At 34.2% G+C, this 21,398-nt stretch overlaps 1 protein-coding gene and 1 long non-coding RNA gene across 2 annotated transcripts in view; one reads left to right on the top strand and one right to left on the bottom strand.

Moving 5' to 3' along the window:
- Positions 1-486: 486 nt before the first annotated feature.
- On the bottom strand, positions 487-4,722 carry LOC136854881 (uncharacterized). Its single transcript, XR_010857822.1, has 4 exons — positions 4,487-4,722; positions 3,760-3,918; positions 3,429-3,539; positions 487-924 (listed from the first exon to the last, which is right to left on the bottom strand). It is a non-coding gene; the product is annotated as an uncharacterized lncRNA (long non-coding RNA).
- Positions 4,723-10,861: 6,139 nt separating this feature from the next.
- The window catches only part of LOC136854882 (chaoptin), a 356,140-nt gene continuing 345,603 nt past the window's right edge, over positions 10,862-21,398 (top strand). The window contains 4 exon segments of the mRNA XM_067131411.1: positions 10,862-11,117; positions 11,903-11,979; positions 12,443-12,574; positions 15,151-15,255. The gene's annotated coding sequence lies outside the window, so the exon portion shown is untranslated.

Genomic DNA, 21,398 nt, shown 5'->3' on the forward strand with positions numbered 1-21,398 from the left:
TCCCACAAGCTCACTGGAAACTACTCTTAAGGATAGTTATAGACTTAAACTTATCCATGCAATTCTGACAAATACCCTTTCTATGTTCGGATTTTTGATACAAGTTTTTAATTACCTAAAATTCCTAATTTGTCAAAGCTCTTTTGTAGGTTTTGTCAAGACAATAGAAATGCTTTTACATATGTTGAACACTGGTTAGTACCTAGGTAGTTTTTATAGCATCTACTACTGCTAATTAATTTAACTTTAAAGTTCTATGGCATTTTGTCAGATGTATTTAATTCGGATTTTAAAATCTTTAAAAAAATTGAACTTAGGTTAAACTACAGGACTAGTGTACTAACAGTTTAAAGTAGAACCATTGTAAATTTTCTATACATAATTTAAATTGGGTTTATCATTATCCCTACCTTTAGGGTAGTAGGTTACGACATTGGTTTGAAAGTGCAAAAATAAAAGTTTTCAGGAATTAAAAGTAAAATAACATTGACAATTCTTATTGTGGAACGTAGTTTATTTAAATAAAATTCAGAACCAACATTACAAGAACTTTGTCGAAGTAAATACCTTAAAATCCTTAGTGGATTGAAGATTAAATAAAATTTTCAGAACCAATATATCAAGACCTTGGTCAAAGTCAATATCTTAAAATAATTTTACTTAAGTTTGTACAACAATGTAAGTGATAATGGTGATGGTAAGGAAGTCATTTATATATTTTACTTTAGTATAATTAATAACATGTATAATACTACATTATACACAACACCAAGAAATGAACTGTATACATCTCAAACTTGCAAGTCTTGGCCCTTTGAAGTCTCTGCCCACGCTCACCTAAATCAACAAACCCTCGATGTTCAGCTGAACCAATCCGTTTTCAAACTAGTTTTAAAACCTTTCAACGGCTCAGTTTCAGCAAACCTGCGACGGAAGAGCAAAATTAGATCCGTTGAAATGGCATGACACTAATAAAAATAGTTACTAGAATCAAATCGAATTTCACAATACTTTAAAAGTTGTCAAGTTCAATCAACTATCTTACAGTTCTTCAAAGCCTCTGACCAGAATGATAGAATTACATCACACGAATAAAATGTTACTACAAATAAATTTAACTCACATCTGTAAAATAAAGGCTAGGTCAAGCTCTATTCTCACCAAAATTAGAGCACAATTAAATGTTGAAATGACATAGCAGGAATAAAATTTAAATACTATAAATTGACTACACAATCAGTAAAATGGAAGTTCTGCAAATTTTGATAAGCTTTCATCTTAGATCCAGTACCTCACCCTCGAAGCCTCGGACCAGAATTAGAGCAGAAATAGATCTATTGCAGTTTCATTACATAAATGATAAATTTGGTTCCTTCGTAATCAGTAACAAAGTCTCGGCAATTTTGATAAACCCACATTCATCGCAAATCCAGTTCATCCTCAAAGCCTCTGACCACAGATGCCAAAACAAAAGCTAGCCAGTTAGTGGCAAAAGAATCAGGAGAAAATGCTAATTAATGGGGCTGGTGAACAGCCATACAGCTGACATTGTTGCACGAGCTGACGAGTAGAAGTGCTGGGTTTGGTTCATTTAAACTACTGAGCAAAAAGAGTAATGAAAAGCCTCATAGGTGCTAGGTAATTTAGTTACTTCTCGCACACCAGTGTTTCTATGTGAACCACAAAAAACTATAAATCGGCTACAGGATTTCTGAGGAAAGACAGTAATATCTGGATATAGGCTTCAGGATTGCTAAACAGCAAAATCTGGAAATAGGCTTAAGGTTTTAAGTAAAGACCCAGTGAAATAAGCTAAGGTTTTCAAGTACACCAGTAATATCTGGAAATAGGCTTCAGGGCTTTCAAGTACACCAGTTAAGTCTAGAAATAAGGCTTCAGGGTTTTCAAGTAGACCAGTACAATCTGGAAATAGGCTTCAGAGTTTTCAATGCCTCAGGGTTTTCAATAAACCAGTAAAGTCTTATAACAGGATTCAGGGTTAAGTAGACCAATGAAATAAGGACAGGCTTCAGTGTTTAAGGAAAGACCAACAAACTTGCAAATTGGCTTCAGTGCTCAGTGAAGGCCAGTAAATCTGGAAATAGGCTTCAGTGCTGAGTCAAGGCCAGTGAAATCTGGAAGTAGGCTTCAGTGCTGAGTCAAGGCCAGTGAAATCTGGAAATAGGCTTCAGTGCTGAGTCAAGGCCAGTGAAATCTGGAAATAGGCTTCAGTGCTGAGTCAAGGCCAGTGAAATCTGGAAATAGGCTTCAGTGCTGAGTCAAGGCCAGTGAAATCTGGAAATAGGCTTCAGTGCTGGGTCAAGGCCAGTTAAATCTGGAAATAGGCCTCATGGTTTGAGTACAGTCCAGTAAAATCTAGAAATAGGCTACAGGGTTTGAGTAAAAGCCAGTAAAATCTGGAAATGGTTTGAGTCAAGGCCAGAAAAATTTATAAATAGGAGTCAATGCTGAGTAAGGCCAGTCAAATCATGAAATAAGCTTCATGCTTTGTCAGATCAGTAAAATCTAGAAAAGGCTTCATGGTTTGAGTCAAGGGCAGTAAAACCTGGAGAAAAGCTTCAGGGTTTGAGTCAAGACCAAGAAAATTTTGAAATAAGCCTGAGATTTGCTAAATAAAGACCCAGTGAAACCTGGGAATGTTTCGTAGACAACTATCCGTAATGAAACGGAATTGCAATAAGATAACTGGGTTTGTTCTTTACATAACTTCACACAAGAGTATTGGCTTATTCTCTTATTACTAAGTAAAGAATGGGCCTGCTAGTTGTATGTTTGGTATAAAGCTTATCCAGTAAGCTACAATACTTTACAAAAGCAAAGTAGTACCTTTGACATTTAAAATATGAAAGCTAAAAAGCTAAAAGCTAAGAATCAAGTTAACTTTTTGTTAAATTTGTATGTTTAAAGAAAAGTTGATATTTATCTTAAAATCACCTTAAGATTTTACATCAAGATTTTATAAGTTAATGTCCTTTGAAGGATAAGGTAACGTTTGAAAACCTAACAAATCTGTACTGCTGGCTTTAAAATCCACATTTTAAGTTAAAGTTCCGAAACATTAGGAAATTACTTAATACATGAAAGGTATTTTAACTTTCAAAGTTACATTCAGAAACAAACCCTAAGTTACATTAAATTTTATGGACTAAAATTTTATGGACTAAAATTTTAAGAGTATGAAATCAACCAGTTCATTAAAATATTCAATAAAGTTTAACTCTTAAAGTCTTTAAATATTTAAAGTTTACTGAACACTTTCACCACCTGAAAGAAAAATAATTAGTAACCTCCCACGACCCTGCCCGTAGGTCCTAAGACCTACGGGACAGGGCATAGGAGGGGCCTCCACCCCTACAGGGGTACAGCCCCTGTAGGGGTGGAGGTACGAGAAAAGTTATAAAACTCACCTCTTCGTGTCTATTATCGAAGTAAACATGGCGAACATTGAGACTGAAAATAGCGTTTAGCACTCTTGAGGAATCATCCAGTCTTCAGAAACTAACCGAATTCACCAGGATCTGAAATGATTGATATATTAGCATTTTTTGGAAAATAGTTATGCTACATTAATATTAGTTTTAATGAAACTAAAGCATCACATTGTTTATCTTTAAAGTTGAGAATTTAATTAAAGACTTAACAAATTTTTCAGTCTTAAACAGTAGCTAGATTAGTTAAGTTTGAATCTTTATATCTGTAGCCAGATTTCATTTAAAAGTACTTTGAATAAATACGAACCTTCGAAATACAGAAATGTACAATTGCCACTTAAATTCACAATGCACTTCAGAATTGTCCAGTTGCCACTAAAATTCATATGGTTGCACTTCAGAATTGTCCAGTTGCTAGTAAAATTCACAAGGTCGCGCTTAAATTCTTTATTGGACTCGTAGGGACCTGGAAGAGTTGAAGTTTATAGCACAGAACTTCAAAATCTCTGCCCCTATAGATTATAGCCTATGGAATTGCCCGCATAATAGTAAAAAAACTCTGCCTGAAAAAATTATGGGAACCAAAGAAAAATGAAGTCCCAGGATAATTTTAACCGGAAATACCTATGAAACTTTTCCAAAATTCCTATTTCCTGTAACAGCATTATAAACAACGTAGTTGAGTCATGTCAATGAATGGTGTTAAAGTAAAAGGAACGTTAACTTTAAACTGAACCACAATTTGATATGAAAGTCTAGTCTCCTGTAATCACTAGTCTCCTGTAATCACTAGTCTCCTGTAATCACTAGTCTCCTGTAATCACTAGTCTCCTGTAATCACTAGTCTCCTGTAATCACTAGTCTCCTGTAATCACTAGTCTCCTGTAATCACTAGTCTCCTGTAATCCAGTTACACTTATGAACAAACTACCCGAGTCTTGACAATAGATAACGTTAATATATTTAAGGAAACCACGACTTCAAACAATCACTTAACTCAATATTTAAAATAAAAAGACAGAAAAGGTACTTACCGTACGCCATCTGAAGCTCCCAAGTCTAGCTAAACAATAGTAATTCACGTGATTATACCGCTTGATAATCGTCCACAACCGAAAATATTTAACTCAAAAAATGTCTTCAACGGCTGCCAAATCAACGTAACTAGCGAAATCGTCAAGGAACATTTATATCACTAACACAATATAACAGTTACATAATTCGCATCTACCACAGAGCCGAAGAAGAGAGAATGAGCTGGTTTTCGCTGAGATCCCACCCACACCTCTGGTCACGCCTTTCCCAAGGACAATAGAGTCAGCATTTCCAGCCAAGGACGATTTACGACAAAGACAGACAAGGCCTTTGCTTTTACTTTCAGGGGGGAACTACGTAAATAGAATCTGTAGATGCTTTGGCCATGGTTAGTTCAAACTGCATTGCATTTTTTCAGGATTCCTCGTTAAGTTGGGGTCCATATTTCGATAATTCTCATAAAGCAGAAATAAAGCCTTTAGGTTCACGAAGTAAAATGGGTCACGATGAGAGAAATGTACAATTTTTCGTAAGATTTTTTCCCAGTTAAAAAGGGGCGAATTCATTTGACCACGATTCGCTCAAAGTGCATTTTTAGTATTTTTTCAGGATTCCCCGCTAAATTGGGGTCCACATTCCAAATAATTGTTATAGTTCAGATACCAATTCTTTAGGTTTACGAAGAAAGGAGCCACGGTGAGAGAAATATATTTACTCTTTTAAGAGCATTTTTCTCCCCCACGGAAACAAGATCAGTTACCAAAGGCGATTCCATCTTACCACGATTCTCTGAAATAACTATAAAAAAAGGCGAATTTCCACCAGATACAGTAACTCCGTGATAAACCTTAATTGTTGCTCATCACAGCAGTTGTATACGTGGCTTGCGTAAGCTTCGTTTCATCCGTAGCAAAGATGGTAATCTAACAGTCAATAAATCTACCTTTCTCTCTAATCTATTCTGATTGTTTTTTTTTATCGACATTTTAAAACAATTTTTTAAGGTTGTATTTCATTCAAGTTAATGTGTTATTGATGTGTTGTTTTGCAGATGTTTAGTATATTCTGTATTTTACATGTGTAAAAACGAATATTTACATATTTGTAAATACTGTATATATGTATATATATACATATATATATATATATATATATATATATATATATATATATATATATATATATATATATATATATATATATATATATATATATATATATATATATATATATATATATATATATACGGAACAGAAAGAGAGATTTTAGACGTAATTATTAGGCTTGAGAAGTTAGGGAACATATAAATCTTGTAAAATTCCGGACATATAATTTTCCAAAGGTCTTGTAAAACAAAACAAGAGTAATAAAATAAGTAAAGCAAGCAAAAATATTAATAATATTCCCTGGTTAATTATGACTCCAATATCTCTACCGTATACTCGTGCGTCTTTCTTCCAAGATTTTTTAAATATAACAAGAGTAATGTAATAAGTAAAACAAGCAAAATATTAATAATATTCCCTAGTTAATCGTGACTCCAATATCTCTACCTCATCCTAACCTGTCTTCCTTCACAAATCTATCTGCATATCTACAAGCGAAAATAAATAAAACCTGCAAAAATATTAATAATAATCCCTACTAAGCAAAACCAACAAAAATATCAATCATAATCCCTTATTAACCCTGACTCCAAAATCACTATCTTACACTCGCCTGCCACCCTCTACAAATCTACCAGCATATCTACAAGCGAAAATAAATAAAACCTGCAAAAATATTAATAATAATCCCTACTAAGTAAAACCAACAAAAATATCAGTCACAATCCCTTATTAATCCTGACTCCAAAATCACTATCTTACACTCGCCTGCCACCCTCTACAAATCTACCTGCATACCTAAATCAGACCGTTTTATCATCTATGAAATCCGCGCACGCGAATCCTGTAATTACCATATTTTCCCCTTTTCGCTCGTTAACGAGAGTCTAAACAAATTAGAAACGGAGGAAACGTCGACCGAGTCGGGAGATAAATGGCTACAACTTCGGGAAAGAGCAATTAGGCCATGTCGATGAGGCCCGGGACCCCTAAATAAGAGATAATGGGTTCGTCCCGTGAATAATAATAAGCGCGGTCTCGAGGTCGGTCCGGAATCCCGAATGGATCGGGACTGATTAGGATTAAAACTGCCTGATTAAGATGTAGTGGGTGGTGTTGATGGTGATGTGATGATTAATGGTGAGGACAATGATGAATTTGAATTTGGTTGAGGTTGAATTGGATGGTGTTGATGGTGATGTGATGGTTAATGGTGAGGAAAATGATGAATTTGAATTTGGTTGAGGTTGAACTGGATGGTGTTGATGGTGATGTGGTGATTAATGGTGAGGACAATGATGAATTTGAATTTGGTTGAGGTTGAATTGGATGGTGTTGATGGTGATGTGATGATTAATGTTGAGGACAATGATGAATCTGAATTTGGTTGAGGTTGAATGGATGATGTATGTGTGTTGATGTGATGCTTTGAGTAAAATGATGAATTTGAATTTGGTTGAGGTTGAATTGGATGATTTTTATGTTGATGTGATGCACTGAGTAAAATGATGAATTTGATTTGGTTAAGACTGAATGGATGATTTGAGTTGATGTGATGCATTGAGTAAAATGATGAATTTGAGTTTGGTTGAGGTCGAATTGGATGATGTATATATGTTGATGTGATGCACTGAGTAAAATGATGAATTTGAATTTGGTTAAGACTGAATGGATGATGTGTATGTTGATGTGGTGACTATGTTGAGGAAAATGATGAATTTGAATTTGCTTAAGGTTGAATGGATGATTTCTATGTTGATGTGATGATTATGTTGAGACAAAATGATGATTTGAATTAGGTTAAGACTGAGTGGATGATTTTCATGTTGATGTGATGTGAAGCATTGAGGAAAATAATGAATTTGAATTTGGTTAAGACTGAGTGGATGATGTTTATGTTGATGTTGATGATACAAACGAGAACTATAGAAGTTGATACCTAAACTCGTAAAAGTCGTTTTTCTAAAAACGCCCGAGCAGAATCCTTGTTCATTCCTGGAAACTAGAACATCTAGAAAGGCAAGCTTGTTATTTCCTTTTTCCCTTCTTAGGTCCCTAGCTGCAACCCCTTTCGTTCCTTTTACTGTACCTCCTTTCACATTCTCTTTCTTCCGTCTTACTTTCCTGAACCCTCTCCTAACAACTGATTCACAGTGCAACTGCTTCGAGGTTTTCCTCCTGTTACACCTTTCAAACCTTTCACTGTCAATTTCCGTTTCAGCGCTGAATGGTCTCATGGGCCCCAGTGCTTGGCTTCTGGCCTAAATTCTACATTCAATTCATCATCAAAGTGTTCCATTAAGGCCCATTCTTTCCCGGTGAACGTCCCGAGTCATAAGCTAGACAAATTTCCGGTTCCTCTACTTGAGCCTCCCACTAAAATGATTTTTCTTTAAGCAGCTCTCATAAATTTCGAGGAGGATATTCATATATAAGATTCAGAATTATTTATGGTCAGTCTGGACGCAGAGCCACTTTTTACTAATTCCTCTGTGGTTGGGGAGACAGTTGAAGTGGTTTTAAATTAGTTATTTATAGAGCCGGGCTCTACTTTTCATCATTTCAGTTGTGACTTATTTAAACAGTCGTTTTTTTATATATATTTGCCCTAAATGTATAATATATATATATATATATATATATATATATATATATATATATATATATACATACATACATACATATATATGAATTTTTATCACATCACCGTGATTCATATGTATAACAAGCATTAAGCTACAATTCGCTCAACCTCGGAAATATTATATATGTATATATAAGTAAACCGAAGGGAAATTATAGTCGATAAGAACTTCGTCATCTCATACATACATACACATACACACACATATATATATGTATACATAAATACATACATATATATATATATATATATATATATATATACATATATATACATATATGTATATATACATACTGTATCTGTGTGAAAAAGAACCTGCATATCAATTTGCTTGTTAACTCCAGCCATTTATTTCAGAAAGTATAACCGAAAATGAACGATATAAGTTCCCCATAATTGCTTTGTGGTTAAACTGACCATCCGCCCACTACGGCCGACAGGCAAATTAGCCCGGCAAAGTAAACTGGCCTGTTCGAGACAGATGTCATCGGCACTCAGAGTATTGGCAATAATATTGATAGCATTAGAATTCCGATGACGGTAATTTAAACGCCGTTCGTGCGATTGATTGCAGGTGGAAGACTGTATTAATATTGACAGGAATGTCAGTTATACTGATCTCTTAAGTAAATAGGTAAAAAATGCGCCGAAGTTTCTTCGGCGCAATCGAGTTTTTTTGTACAGCCGCTACGGCGTATGATCAAGGCCGCCGAAGATAGATCTATCTTTCGGTGGTCTCGGTATAACGCTGTATGAGCCGCGGACTATGAAACTTTAACCACGGCCCGGTGATGGCCTGGCCTTATATCGTTGCCAGAAGCACGATTATGGCTAACTTTAACCTTAAATAAAATCAAAACTACTGAGGCTAGAGGTCTGCAATTTGGTATGTTTAATGATTGGAGGGTGTTTGATCAACATACCAATCTGCAGCCGTCTAGCCTCAGTAGTTTTCAAGATCTGAGGCCGTACAGGAAAAGTACGGACAGAAAATATGCGGACGGACAGACAAAGTCGGCACAATAGTTTTTTTTACAGAAGACTATAAAGGAAACTCGCTCTGAGCATTTCGATTAGATTTATTCACATCATTAAAATAATCTGTAATTTGGGGCAAGCATCCGTGGCAGGATTTATTGCGCTAGTGTATTGTATATTTATCAAAGTACCATTTATATGGATGAGCGCTGGCCCGCAGTTGTGTGATTTGCGTTATATCGAATACAGAATATTTTTTTTTAAAAATCTAATTTGTATTCTGAATACGGCATTGTCATTTGCGGAAGGGACATAGTCCATTTTAAAAGTACTTTTTTTTTTTATTTAGTGTGCTTTAGGAATTCCACCGACGAGGGACTGGACCTTGTTACATTTAAATAAGCCAGTTTTTTGCGGGTTTTGGTGTATAAAAGCTAAAATTAAACGTTTTTCAGCATCAAAATTGTTGTATTAATTTTAAAAGTACTTTTTTATTTAGTGTGCTTTAGAAATTCCACCAACGAGGGACTGGACCTTGTTACATTTAGATAAGCCAGTTTTTGTGGATTTTGGTGCAGAAAAGCTAAAATTAAACGTTTTTCTGCAAAAAAATTGTTGTAATATTCATTCTAAAAGTACTTTTTTTCATTTAGCGTGCTTTAGGAATTCTACCAACGAGGGACTGGACCTTGTTACGTTTAGATAAGCCAGTTTTTGAGTATTTTGGTATATAAAAGCTAAAATTAAACGGTTTTCACTATCAAAACTGTTATAATATTCACATGAATATTTTCCAAAGTATAAAAAATCAATTTTAAAAGTACTTTTTTTTTTTAGTGTGTTTTAGGAACTTCACCAACGAGAGATTGGACCTTACACATTTTATATACGCCAGTTTCTGTGTATTTTGGTCTATAAAAATCAAAATCGAAATTTTTCAGCACCAAAACTGTTGTAATATTCACTTGGAGTATTTCCAAGGAAAAACAAGTCCATTTTAAAAGTATTTTTTTTGTTTAACGTTTTACGAATTGCACCAACGAGGAAATGCACTTTTATATACAGTGTATGCCAGTTTTGTGTATTTTGGATAAAAGCTAAAATTAGTCGTTTTTCACTATCAAAACTTGTAATATTCATCTGAGATAAAACAAGGAAAAAACACCCAGAGATAAATGCAATTTTATTATATATGTGATCTTATATCATCTAAAACAAATATGAAAACGATTAGAATGAGTTTCAGATGAACTAAGTACAATGTAATTCCTGATACAAGCTAAACACCTTCGTCGTCAGAAAACACTTGCCGAAATGTAAGTGCCCTATACAGTATACATTTGCATTTAGATTTTTATCAAATATGACGTAATTCAAGATGTTTTGGTGAACATCCTTCTGGGCATCTGTGGAAAAGAAATAACTGAAATGCAGATTGCCAGTTTAATAAGAATTCCATTAGAAAAATTAAAATGCAGAATGAATTAGGCCTACTACGACTGGAAAGCCGATAGATTCCATTTAGTTTTCCCTCCAACGAAAACGGAGGCAGCATTTGGCTGTGGTGTCCATCGTCCTTGCCTGGAAAATGCTGACTCTATTCTCCTTGGCAGTGACGTCACCACAAGGGACTTCAGTGTCAAAAAAAGTGGGTAAGAGTTCAGTCGTCGCGCCTCCATTGCAGAGGTATAGTAGCCTATCGTTGCTGCTTTGTTCATCAACTTGGGCTCGCAGGAAGTCTCCGATTTGTGCATAAATTCCCTGATAACTTGGTGAAATATCGAGCAGAGGACGTGTATTGACTGTGTGAGATTTGAGAGAAGTTCCTAGCAGAACCAGTTGGTCGAGTGAAGTGTCTACGAAGGCTTGAGAACAGGCTCTCTTCAGTTTACAAACTTTTAAGTATCTTAATTATACAATTTTTAAACTTTACATTTCTAGTGCTTAAATATTTCGGGTTAAGATTAGTTATTAAAATTGTGGTTTTTAATGTTTATTAGGTATTTTGTTCCTGCAGTGTTCTGTAATAGTAATTTTCAAGCTTAATTTGTATTCTGAATACGGCCCTGTCATTTGTGGTAGGGATATTGCCCATTTAAATGTTTGTTTTAGGAATTTCAGTTAATGTACTTTACCATATGTCTTTATATATACTAGTTTTGTGGATTTGGGTATAGTTTTTTCAGCATCGAAACTGATGTAATGTTCACATGAACTTTAAGCAAGTCCACTTTAATTCCTTTTTATTTAGTGCGTTAGGGATTTCACCCAGGAAATGTGCCTTGTATATGGCAGTTTTGTGAATTTTAAGTGTTAAAATTAGTATTTTCAGCATAAATTTACATGTCTAGTACAGTTTCCAAGACTATGAACAGTTACAGCTATGATAAGTTTGAATTCATCAGCTTTTAACATCGACCTGGTATTTTGTTCATGCCATGTTAGTTTTCAAGCTTAGCGCTTTTTAAGTGGTTGAGATTAGCTCAAGATTGTTAGTTTTAATATTTTCCTTAGTGTGACCTGCCTTTACCTAGTATAGGTCTGTTGGAACTTGTATTCTGGGTTTCGAAGTTTAAATTAGTGCATTATGTAACTTTCTTACCATTAGTCGTTAATGATTGTAGGGATTCAAACACGTAAATGTGGTCATGGATGTTTGTTCCATATTACAATGTAGCTTTTTTCAGAGCCTTGGAGTCCAAAGAATGTTTAATACAAGATTGAAGATTTGTTTCGTTGAACTGGAGAATCTCTCCCTATCAAGGTTTGTATAGTTTAAATAAGAGTATAGTAGATTGAATATATTTTTAATTTTAGTTGCAAATATGGTTAGATGCAAATGGTTGGTTAGTTAGGTGCAATGTGCTTGGTTAACAAATGGTTAGGTGATGGTTGCAAATGTTGCTTATGGTTAGGTGCAAATATGCTTAGGTGCAAATATGGTTAGGTGCAAATATGGTTAGATGCAAATATGCTTAGATGCAAATGTGCTTAGTTAACTTTAGTTTCAGTGACTCATAATTTTAAAATTAGTTTCTGACTCATACTTTGATAATTTTACAATTGATTTGACTCAAATATACTTAAGTAGTTTTACCATTAGTTTTTACCATTAGTTTGTGACGCAAATATACTTAAATGAGCTTTACTTTGAGCTTTGACTACTTTTAGACCTAAACTTAACTTTACCAAACTTTACCAAAAGGCTGACTTAAGATTAATTCCAGGTACTAGTGAATTGAAGGTCTATAGAACCAAGGATTTTCTTTGAACGACACAAGATGGAAAAAGGAACAGGAACACTGTGATTCTACTGTTTACTTCAATTCAATTTTTTAAGTTGGGTTTTATTAGCGAAGGTGAGGCTCAAATTTTGCTTTTGTTTTTCAACAACCAAACTTTCTTCTTCTATCACCTCCACCCCTGCAGGGGCGGCGCCCCTGTAGGGGTGGGGGTCCCTCCCATGCTCTGTCCCGTAGGTCTTAGGACCTATGGGCAGGGTGTGGGAGGTTCTTTTTAATTTTTTTCCTTTTCAGGTTTTAAATAAATCTTAGTTATCTTAGATGTTAACGTAACTTAAATGCTTTGAGGATTTGAAAAGTTATTTAAATTTTGTTCTGAAGTTTTAAATAAATTTATCTTGGATGTTAACGTATCTTATCTTAGATGTTAACGTATCTTAGACTTAATTTAAATGCTTTGAGATTTTTGAAGATTTGAAAAGTTTAAGTTTTACCAACTGGTTAATCTTTGTTCTTCCACTTATAACATTAACGTTAACTTCAGACTTTTTTTTAATTAACGTAACTTGTGATGCTTTTAAGTTATTTGGAGAATTATTTTTTGAATTTAAAAAGTTGACTGTTAACGTCTCATTGATTTAAAATCTTATTCTTTGTTACTAAGTTAGTTTTTAAGTTAAATTTTAGTTTGGCTGTATTTTAGTACCACATTGATCTTGTTTTACTGCCTATATATGTATAATAAATTTAGTTTTTTAGATTTTAGTTAAATTTTATATTTAAACTGTTTAGTTGTATATTTAAACTGTTTAGTTGTATTTTCAGTAACTTTACAAAATCATTTAACTTTGACTTTCCTTCAATTAACTTGTTTCATTTAAAATCTAGAAATTACTTTTTACTTAATGTTTAGTTTAAATATTAAATATTTTGCTGCTTCTGAACTTTTAGTGAATATTTTAGTGAATATACAGACCCATTTTTACGATGTACAGGCAGTACCCTATTTCTATTTACTGTCTTTATCAACTGAGGTTTTCCTAGAGTTTTCAGGTTTGTAATGAGAAACTAAACTTTTTACCAGATTTTACTGGTCTACTTGGAAACTTTGAATCAGATTTCAGATTTTTTGAGCTATTAAACCCTGAAGCACTTTTCCAGATTTCACTGGTTTACTTTCAAACCCTGAAGTTTGTTTTTTCTGGTTTACTTAGAAGCCTATTTGGAAATTTTGCTGGTCTACTTTTAAACCCTGAAGCCTATTTTCAGATTACTTTACTTGAAAACCCTAGAGCCTATTTCCAGACTTCTTACTTGAAAACCCTAGAGCCTATTTCCAGACTTCTTACTTGAAAACCCTAGAGCCTATTTCCAGACTTCTTACTTGAAAACCCTGAAGCCTGTTTTCAGATTTTACTGGTTTACTTGAAAACTCTGAAGCCTGTTTTCAGATTTTACTAGTTTACTTGAAAACCCTGAAGCCTATTAGATTTTATAAACCCCAGTTTTCAGATTTTACTGGTCTGCTTGAAAAGATCCTGGTTTTTATAAAATTTTAGTCTACTGAAAGCCCTTGAAGATCCTGAATTTTTTCAAATTTTACTGGGTTACTCGAAAGCCCTGACGCCTGTTTCCGGATTTTACTGGTCTACTTGAAAACCCTGACGCCTGTTTCCAGATTTTACTGGTCTACTTGAAAGCCCCGAAGCCTTTCCAGATTTTACTGGTCTACTTGAAAGCCCTGAAGCCTTTCCAGATTTTACTGGTCTACTTGAAAGCCCTAAAGTTACTTTGCGGATTTCACTGGGTTACTTGAAAACTCTGAAGCTGCTTTCCAGATTTTACTTGTTGACTTGAAAAGCTTTAAGCTAACTTCCAAACTTCACTGGTCTACTTGAAAATACGGTAGCCTATTTCCAGGTTTAAAAAGTTTACTTTCAAGCACTTAGCTCTTTTCCAGATTTTACTTGGGTACTTGAAAGCCCTGAAGCCTTTTTTCCAGACTTTACTGCTCTACTTGAAAGCCCTGAAGCCCCTTTCCAGATTTTACTTTTACTTGAAAACCCTGAAGGCTATTTTCAGATTTTACTGGTCTACTTGAAAACAATGAAGCCAGATACCATATTTCCAGGTTGTAATGGTGTACTTAAACCCGAAAGACTACATCCAGATCTTACTGGTCTGCTTAAACTTTGAAGCCTATTTCCAGTTTTTACTGGCCTACCTAATCCTTGCCTTCCAGACTTGTGGTCTAACCTTGAAACTACCCTGAAGGCTTTTCATTAGGTAATGCTGGCAACTTTTCTCTGAAGTTTTGATTTGTAGATTTTACTTTTCTACTTAAGAATCCTCAAACCAAAGAATCTTCAAACCATTTTAGATTTTACTGGCCTTTGCTTAGCAAGCAGCCCTAAAGCCTGTTTAGATTTCTTCAATTAGGAATTCTGAAGCCCACGTCTATATTTTGAGTTGGTTGTAAACCTTGAATCCTGTTCTCAGGTTTTGCTGGTCCCTTAACATTCCAGAGGCACTACTTTATCATTTTTTGTTTTTGTACCTTGTCTAAGCCTTTGAAGCATTAATGTTACGGTTTAACTGTATATATGAGAAACATTTGAAGTTTAGAGCTTTAATTTTTACCAATTGTGATATAAAATTGTTTTCGATGAATCTGATGCTGCGTCTTTTCACAGGTTTGGTGTGGCTTTGGTTTGGCTGATACATTGAATTGTTAAATCGCTAAGTTTGATTTTAGAACAATTCTTTGAATTTCACATTCAACACCAGAATTAACTTAGGTGAGTTGTTTCAAATCTGGCATCTTATAATTGTTCGATGCTGCATGGGAAACTTCTGATAATTTACGTTGATTTTACTTATATTAACAATATTGTCTAAATATACATTGTCTAAATATAAATATACATTGTCTAAATATACACCTGAGTTAAGGTTTGAGCATTTCACTGACTGTACTTTTTTACTTAAAATGTTTTGATGCTTCAGCAAATAAACTAGTGATGTATTGACATTACTTTTTACCATCATTGATAACACTATTACGTGGCTAGATTTATAGGTGTAAGAAGTTTCAGCACTTTACACTGACCATAATTAGCATAGTACTTTAAGGACCTTAAAAGTACTGGGATTGAAATGGGTTGTAAAAAAATTTATTAGGCAACTTTGCTTATATCAAATTGTCAATACTGCTTCGTTAGTTATAAGATATCAGCAAATTGTCAATACTGCTTTCGGTTATAAAATTGTCAATACTTGTTATGAAATCTGATTAAAATCTGTAACTAATAAGAGTTGTCACAATTCAGATTGTCAGCAGTTTCAAAATAACTGCTAGTCATTGAAATTTTCTTTAAGTACAAGTTCAGCTTCAAATTGTTCAGTTTTTAAATGCCTGACATAATTGGAAGGTAATCAGTTTTGAAAATAATTCAAAGGATTATTGATTATCCTTTAGCCAGACAGAGTGAATACAAATCAAGGTGATGGACAAGTCTTTGTTTTTATTGTATTTAGAAAAGTATGTGTACACAACTTAAATAGTACTAAAGTAACAATAAATTACCGAGCCACTGCCTAAAAATGCTACCGAAGACCTCTATATTAAAGACAAAACATAGGTGCTATATTAGATTCTGCTTGTAAAGCAAGCGTACTTAAGGAAAGTCGGAATATCAGCTTCCCAAGAACTGTTCACTGCCATAAAATATGATTTTGCTTTAATTTCAAATTTGAGAGGATTTTGAAGTAGCATATATATGACGTTACCATAAAAGCTGTAGTTAAAAAAATTTTAACTGAGGCAGCGAAATTTAACTTCATTTAAAAATAAAGCAAGTCATTGAGTCACGCTCGGAACTAATTGCACTTAGTTTTGGCTATTTCTCTCTCTCTCTCTCTCTCTCTCTCTCTCTCTCTGTACAGTGTCTTGCATTAAAGCTTTAACTTTTTCTTGGGTACTAGTTTTAATAAATTGAAAATGAGTGGCTATATTGTGCTGCTCTAAAATGGAAGATTGGAGTATCTGCGAAAATACAAACACTGAAAACTGGTAGATACTGCAGTTTTCCCTTGCCTTACTACTGATTTTGCAGCTACTGCAGATGGGGACCCCTTAAATAACGTACTGAAGATTAATTCTGAGACTGCAGAAACTTGTGTATTAGCGTTTCACGAGCCCAGTAAGTGGCATATCTCAGTTTCGAAAACTGCAGATACTGAATTTTTCCCTTTTAGGGCAGAATGGCTCAGTAGTGGTTTTTAGACATGAAATTTAACACTTTAAATCTAAAACGAATATCACCGTTGTAGCGAACGCCCAAGCTTAATTCTCTGCAGTCTAAAGTCGAAACAACTCAGAATCACAGGGGACTTAATTACTGAACGGGGTAACTTTGTTCATCAGTGTTCATGGAAATTAAGGGATGTGTTTTACTGATTGTCTTACACTTTCGGTTTGTTCCATTTTAATCTTTCGTTTCAATCTGGCTTTATACCTACAGAATAATGACTGACATTATAATGAACTTGCAGTAGTTTTTTTAGCGCAAATGTTTTCTAGACACATGTAGTAATTTAAAAGTATATTGATAAGTAATTTTGAGACCCTAATTTCCTAATTTTTTGCTTGCAAAATTTTTTCGTATAGTAAATTCAAGCATGGACCTCCTCTCCCTCACACTCATGGAACACTCGTGCTCTCCTCACTCTCCCATGGAACACTCTCTCTCTCTCTCTCTCTCTCTCTCTCTCTCTCTCTCTCTCTCTCTCTACAAGATTTAGTATAGACTGACAGAAGAGGGAATTTCTAGCTGGACTAAATATTCAACCGATACGTAGACTGCTCGAATATTTATTTGATGTATTCATAATTCGCCTAATTTACTTTCTGGTACGCTAATTGGTTCTAGGAATAGCTGAATTAATAATTTTATTCATTAGCTGTTCATTCATTCATTCAGCATCGGTCCGTTCACCAACTGATAAACTGGAATCGTTAGGAATTCATGAGTTTACATTGATAAACTGACCTTATAGGTCCCAGTGCTTGGCCTTTGATTTACCCTAAATTCTATATTAAATTAAATTCAAGTGTATTCCACGTTGTCTACGTAAACTATGCGTTACTGGCGTACAAATCACTTGTATTTAGCAGTTAACTGCCAACATTCTTCCAGTCCATTGAACGTATTGAATTATACTGCCCTAAATTGGAAGACTGCAATATCTGCAAAATACAAAAAAATGGTAGATACTGCAATTTCCCTTGCCTTACTACCGATTTTGCAGATACTGCAAATGGGACTCCCTAAATAAAGCATCGAAGAATCATTCTGAAACTGCAGTAACTTGTGTATTAATGTTTCACGAGCCCAATAGGTGGCATATCTCAATTTCGAAAATTTTGCAGATAATTAATTTTCCCATTTTATAAGCATTTCACCAAAACTTTTAACTTCTGCACAAAAGTAGCAACATTAGTATTCGCTTGAGTCGATGTTATTTGCGTCGAAATGTATATGGATAAGATACAAACATTTGAATAATAATGAATATTCAAGTCAGGCGTAGTACAGTCACGTAGAAGGGGAGAGATGAAACTGTCCATATATAATAAAGGTTGATTTAAATCTGTGCTTAAATTTAGGAGAGAGAGAGAGAGAGAGAGAGAGAGAGAGAGAGAGAGAGAGAGGAGAGAGCTCCATAGTTAGAGTTATATTTCCGTTCTTCTTCATAGTTCTCTCTCTCTCTCTCTCTCTCTCTCTCTCTCTCTCTCTCTCTCTCTCTCTCTCTCTCTCACTGTCTTGTTTGTATGATATGGTCGAGTGTGTCATTTTCAGTTTGTGTAAATATATATAATGTATATACATGTATGCATATATAGATGTATAATGTACATGTATACAATATATATATGCATATACATATGTATGCATGAATTAGCATCAAGGGCACGCTAACAATAATATATATAAGAGCTCACAAGATAAAATAAATCTTAGCATGTATGTATACAAACTCATAATACAATTCATAATAAGGTATATAAGTCTATATATATATATATATATATATATATATATATAATATATATACATATACATATAAATCTTTTTTCCTTTTGATTCCAAGCAAAGACTCGATCCTCCCAAATGTTTAATGGAAACTTTGCGAGGAATCGGTCGAAGTTTTAATTACCGAATAGGGGTTGGTGTTTACAAGGCGGCTGGCCAATTAGCACCAGCGTTCATGGACAGTTCAGGAACTCGTCTGGGGATTAATATGCATTTGTGCTAATAGATTTTGCTGAATAGTGATTTAGACAAGTTATATAGATTTATTATTGTGTTTTTGATATGGTACATGAATTGACATATGTTGGTTGATAGCATATCAATTGTGTTTGTGCCTGTGGGCTAATATATTTGCTGAATAGGGATTTAGACAAGTTACCTAGACTCCTATGTTGGTTAATTATAAAATATTAAGCGTGATCTGCTCTTTGGTGAATGTATCCGGATTATTTTCAAAATACTCTGTAATTAGAACCTCCGATATTTCGATTGCCGTAATTTTCATTGTATTAATTTTTCCCAGGGATTAATATTTTTTTGTGTTAATTTTAACCTACATTTTTTGAGTTTTAGCTACTTTTTTCGTGAACTTTAAACCAAAGTTTTGTGAATTTTAATGACACTTGTGAATTTTAATTACTTTTTGTGGATTTTAACTATAGTTTTGTGAATTTTAACAACTTTCTTGTGAATTTTAACTACAGTTTTGTGAATTTTAACAATTTTTGTGAATTTTAGCATTTTTTTTTTTTGTGAATTTTAACTTTGTTGTGATTTTTATCTAAAGTTTTGAGAATTCTAACAATTTTTGTGTGAATTTTTACAACTTTTTGTGAATTCGTACAACTTTTTTTTGTGAATTTTTACAACTTTTTTGTGGATTTCAACTACAGTTTTGTGCATTTTAACGAGTTTTTTTTTTAATGAGTTTTAACTCATTTTTTTTGTGAGATTCTGGATTTCTGTTTTTCATTTATTTATATTCCAGGATTCCTGTTATTCAGTTATCTTCCTGGATTCCTGTTATTCAGTTGTTTATCTTCCTAGATTTCTGTCAATGTTTATCCTCCTGGACTTTTGTTTATCTTCCTGGGTTTCTGTTGTTCACTTGTTCATCTTCCTAGCTCCAGCAGTTATTCAATTGTCAGTCACACGTTCCATTTGCCAAATCGTCTTCCTGGATTCCTGTTATTCAGTTGTTTATCTTCCTAGATTTCTGTCAATGTTTATCCTAAAAGCACTAGTTTACCTTTAGTTTCTGGGGAGACTTGTTTATCTTCCTAGCTCCAGCAGTTATTAAATTGTCAGTCACGTTCCATTTGCCAAGTCGTCTTCCTGATTCCTGTTATTCAGTTGTTTATCTTCCTAGATTTCTGTCAATGTTTATCCTCCTGGACTTTTGTTTATCTTCCTGGGTTTCTGTTGTTCACTTGTTTATCTTCCTAGCTCCAGCAGTTATTCAATTGTCAGTCACACGTTCCGTTTGCCAAATCGCCATCTAAAAAATGACTTTAAAAATCAGGGAAATAAAAGCACTAGTCTCTAGTGGGGGAGAGACAAGCTATAAACATTCAGGCTAAATCTCTCTCTCTCTCTCTCTCTCTCCCTGAATTTGCACTGTCTGGTCTCCCCTCTAGACAGTTGTCCATCCTAAAGTTTCCCCCGGCCAAAAAAATCCTTTCTCGACTGGAAAAGCAAAAGGCCAGGTTTTCCAACAGAAGTCGGAGGAAGGAGGAGGTAGGAGGCCATCAGCGGACGAGGAGGAGAGAGGAGGAGGAGGAGGAGGAGGAGGAGGAGGAGGAGGAGGAGGAGGAGGAGGAGGAGGAGGAGGAGGAGGAGGAGGAGGAGGAGGAGGAGGAGGAGGAGAGGAGGAGGAGGTATTCTTCCCTAGATCTAGGGAGTTTTTAGGGGGAAAGATTGGTAGGACAGGGAAGGTTGCTTTTTAGAGTGACACTCTCTCTCTCTCTCTCTCTCTCTCTCTCTCTCTCTCTCTGCTGCCAGGACTGTTGCCATTGTTAGGAAAAATCATCGACACACAATCACGTGTATTATAGAGATATATTTCTGACTCGCGTCGGGATTGAACCCAGGGGCTCTCAAATGAAAGGCGAGGGTGCTACCAGCTGACCAAGAACACACACACACACGTACACATATGTATATATTTATATGTACATGTATATGTATGTATATATATTATTCATATACATATATATCTATGTATACATACATACAACATATATATAATATGTATATATATATATATAAATATATATGCATCTGTATAAATACATACATACATACATACATACATACATACATACATACATACATACATACATACATATATATATGTATATATAGTATATATATATATATATATATATATATATATATACATATATATGTACATACATATATATATATATATATATATATATATATATATATATATATGTATGTATGTATTTATGTATATGTATCCAAACACACGTATACAACTGCATCATAATTTGTGCAACAAAATAATTACTCGGCTCCGAGAATCACAGAAGAGGGGAAGGAACAAACCAAACTTCTAACTGGGAGTTATATTGCATCAACTTTGCAGCCCAACTATAATTGAGGTCTTTGAAATTGAAAGGGAATCTCTCAGTAGATGGATATTCAATCCTGTCACTCTATCGCAACTGGACTGATTGATGTCTCTTGGGAAACCTTTCAATTATAAGTTATGGGATTTATATATATATATATATATATATATATATATATATATATATATATATATATATATATATATATATATATATATATATATATATATATATATATATATATATATA

This window comes from Macrobrachium rosenbergii, chromosome 30 (assembly GCF_040412425.1).
Source record: "Macrobrachium rosenbergii isolate ZJJX-2024 chromosome 30, ASM4041242v1, whole genome shotgun sequence".
In the NCBI taxonomy this organism is placed as follows: Eukaryota; Metazoa; Arthropoda; class Malacostraca; order Decapoda; family Palaemonidae; genus Macrobrachium; species Macrobrachium rosenbergii.